We start from the raw sequence: 4,054 nt of genomic DNA, 5'->3' as shown, positions 1-4,054 counted from the left end.
TGTAGATTAATAATATGCCACTTTCATACATGTTAAAAATGTTAAAAATGTTGTTTCTTTAATTTTGCTCATATTGCCATGTTAAAATGATTTAATTCATAACTAAATAACCATAGCTCCGAACCTAACAAACTTTATATGTAAATGGGGTAGAAAAATTCCTATTTTAACATGGTGCATTCATCTTGCATGTTTAACAACTCTAAAGTATGCTTTAGGACAGAACAGTACCAAATCCAAAATTTGCATATGAGGATTTTCCGGAATTTTTGTTTGTTTATTTCCGGCCTCATTTAAACTTGACTAGATAGTTATTTTAACTATGCTTCACCTCTTTCCATGTTAATCAACATTTAATGTTGTTGGGTACATAAATGAGATCAAACTAAATAACTTGAATGTGGTGTTCCGTCAATATGCAACTCGTTGAGCTCCACTTAACTTGTAGTATTGTTTGTGCACTTTGCCATGCCATGCCTCATTAAACCGGACATGCATCATACTTGGTTGTGCATCATGACTTGTTCTTGTGTTGGTTGTTTACTATGTTGCTTGCTTATTTCTGGGTTGCTACTCCCGTTAGCTTCGGTTTCATTCCGGAGTTGTGAGGATCCGTTCGACTTCGTCCGTTTGTCTTCTTCATGGACTCGTTCTTCTTCCTTGCGGGATCTCAGGCAAGATGACCATACCCTCGAAATCACTTCTATCTTGGCTTGCTAGATGATCCCTCTTTTTCTATGCCTATGATATGATACCTACCACTTGCTATATCATGCCTCCCATATTGCCATGAGCCTCTAACCCACCTTGTCCTAGCAAACCGTTGTTTGGCTATGTTACCGCTTTGCTCAGCCCCTCTTATAGTGTTGGTAGTTGCAGGTGAAGAGTGGAGTTTGTTCCTTGTTGGAACATGATTATTGTTGGGATATCACAATATCTCTTATTTAATTAACGCATCTATATACTTGGTAAAGGGTGGAAGGCTCGGCCTTATGCCTGGTGTTTTGTTCCACTCTTGCCGCCCTAGTTTCTGTCATACCGGTGTTATGTTCCTTGATTTTGCGTTCCTTACATGGTTGGGTTATAATGGGAACCCCTTGACAGTTCGCCTTGAATAAAACTCCTCCAGCAAGGCCCAACCTTGGTTTTACCATTCGCCACCTAGCCTCTTTTTCCCTTGGGTTGGCCAGCCCAAGAGTCATCTTTATTTAAACCCCCGGGCCAGTGCTTCTCTAAGTGTTGGTCCAACCCAGAGCACCATGCGGGGCCGTCCCTTGGCAACTTGGGTTACGTTGGCTCCCGTACGCTTAGCTTATCCGGTGTGTCCTGAGAACGAGATATGTGCAGCTCCTATTGGGATTTGTCGGCACAGCGGGTGGTCGTGCTGGACTTGTTTTACCATTGTCGAGATGTCTTGTAACCAGGATTCGGAGTCTGATCGGATTGTCTTAGGAGAAGGAATATCCTTCGTTGACCGTGAGAGCTTATGATGGGTTAAGTTGGGACACCCCTGCAGGGTTTTGAACTTTCGAAAGCCGTGCACGCGGTTAAGATGGGAATTTGTTAATGTCTGGTTGTAGAAAACCTGAAACTTTAACTTAATTAAAATGCATCAACCGCGTGTGTAGCCGTGATGGTCTCTTTCCGGCGGAGTTCGGGAAGTGAACACGGTGTTGGAGTTATGCTTGAATGTAAGTAGTCTAGGTTCATTTCTTGATCATAGATTCTCGAACGTGTTTTGCCTTCTCTTCTCGCTCTCTTTTGCATATGTTAGCCACCATATATGCAAGTGCTTGCTGCAGCTCCACCTCATACCTTTTACCCCTACCTATAAGCTTAAATAGTCTTGATCACGAGGGTGTGAGATTGCTGAGTCCCCGTGACTCACAGATTACTTCCAAAACCAGTTGTAGGTGCCGATGTTACCCGTGCAGGTGACGCAACCGAGCTCAAGGAGGAGCTCGATGAAGGTCATGTTTGTTATATTTGTTCCGTTTCCAGTCGATCAGTAGTGTAGCCCAGTTGGGGCGACCGGGGACTTTGTTGCTTTTGGGGTTGTCTTTTTTTTGGTTCCGTAGTCAGACCTTGATTGTATTTGGATGATTGTAATGTTATATTTATGCATTGTGTGACGTGGCGATTGTTAGCCAACTATGTACCTCTTTTCTTATTCATTACATGGGTTGTTTGAAGATTACCCCACTTGCGACATTGCTTACAATGCGGTTATGCCTCTAAGTCGTGCTTCGACACGTGGGAGATATAGCCGCATCATGGGCGTTACAAATTTGCACCTCTGATTCCTCCACGATTTCGATCATTGCTTTAGCCAGTAATTGGTTCACAAACATACATTTTTCCGTTGGAGTCGAGATAGAGGAAACTCAACAGATTCAGATGGCGACTTTGGCAGGCTTGTATTATTGATAGTGGAGAGTGTCTCGTCCACTGCATCATAACATAAATTAGGAGGGGAACCAAACAGATTAATCAAGAGTTATTGCCATATTGCCTGGCCTAGATTTATTGGAAAGAAACAATGGGGTTGTCTTGTTGCTTTAGAGTTTCTCTTCTTATCTTCAGCAGGCTTCACTAAATTAACACACTAGCATTGCTACCATTGGCCAGGTTAGATAATTGGAAAGCAACATTGACACAACGAACGTTTGGGCAACCAGACCACACCAGCCTACACCAAATTAACACAATATGGCACAACTATCATCAGCCAGCTAAGGTAATAGGAAAGCAACATTGACACAATCAATGATTGGGCAACCAAAACATCACTTCAATTTAGTGATGTGAATGATATGAGATAGTACACTCATGCAGCTCAGTATGCAAAACTATCAGGCGTTTTTCCTTACAAAAATCAACATTGTCGCCTTTAATTATACATTTTTCTACAAGTAAATTTAGATTAGATAAAGGTTGGATTCACGCCAATTAACAAAATACATGCTGATGTAAAAATTTAGTGATATTCAACAGGTACTTACATCAGCATTGGAGCACAGAGAATTCCCGCAAGATACTTTCGTTGAACACGATCCCAGTTTAGAAAGTCTTCTATCCTTTAAGTTTATTTTCTAAAAGACATATTGGTATGTAGAAAATATGATCTGAATGCTATAAAATTTCATGATGTGAGATGCGCACACGCTTTTGAGAATGGAGTTGACATATTTTTGCTGGACTGGAGCGGACTAGTTCTTTGGCCACTTGAATCTGCTTATTATTATTAGTAGGAGTTGGGTTTCTCTGTGCTAGAGAAGTATCTATGAACACTGGAGTTGGTTTACTATCTCCTAGCGTTTGGATCTTTTGGAAAGACCTTGTTTGTAACACCTCAGATTCTAATATAGCCATCTTCCCCTTGCATGCCTTATATAGAAGAATGGTGCTTTAGTTATAAAACATGCTACGACATAGAGATGGTATAGGTACTAAAGAATAGAAAAGCATGAAATATTGACATGTATTCCCTCCATCCGGAAATAAATGGATGTGTCCATGCGTATTTCAGTTCTAGATACACCCATTTTTATCCATTTCTGTGACATGTAATCCGGACGGAGGGAGTATGATGTAAGAGCTAGGGATACGACAGGACAACAGAGTAAAAAACACTAGTTGAATGTAAAACTATATGATAGTGGAATACATACAAAAAACACTAAGGCAACATATGCATGTATGATTGGGAAACTAAGATGACATTGCAACAGACCACTAGAACACCACTTCAATGTAAAAAACATGGTATGGTAGACAGATGAAGTACATACTGATGAACAACAATGCATAAGATATTCAGAAGCATAATGTACAAACTAAGCAGATGGCATTGAGACGGAGTAGAATGACAGTACTTGAATTTGAAAACATGTTATCATGAATGGAATAGGTACTGAAAAACAGGAAGGCATGCCATATTTACATTCATGATCAACTGGCTAAGCACATGGCATTGCAACAGAGTAGATGCACTCCAGGACATTATATGCATGTTGTACCCATATCACGGGCCAAGTTAGAGCAAGGACCTTGT

This window comes from Triticum aestivum, chromosome 4A, assembly GCF_018294505.1.
Source record: "Triticum aestivum cultivar Chinese Spring chromosome 4A, IWGSC CS RefSeq v2.1, whole genome shotgun sequence".
Lineage (NCBI taxonomy): Eukaryota > Viridiplantae > Streptophyta > Magnoliopsida > Poales > Poaceae > Triticum > Triticum aestivum.
This window is presented reverse-complemented; position numbering follows the sequence as displayed.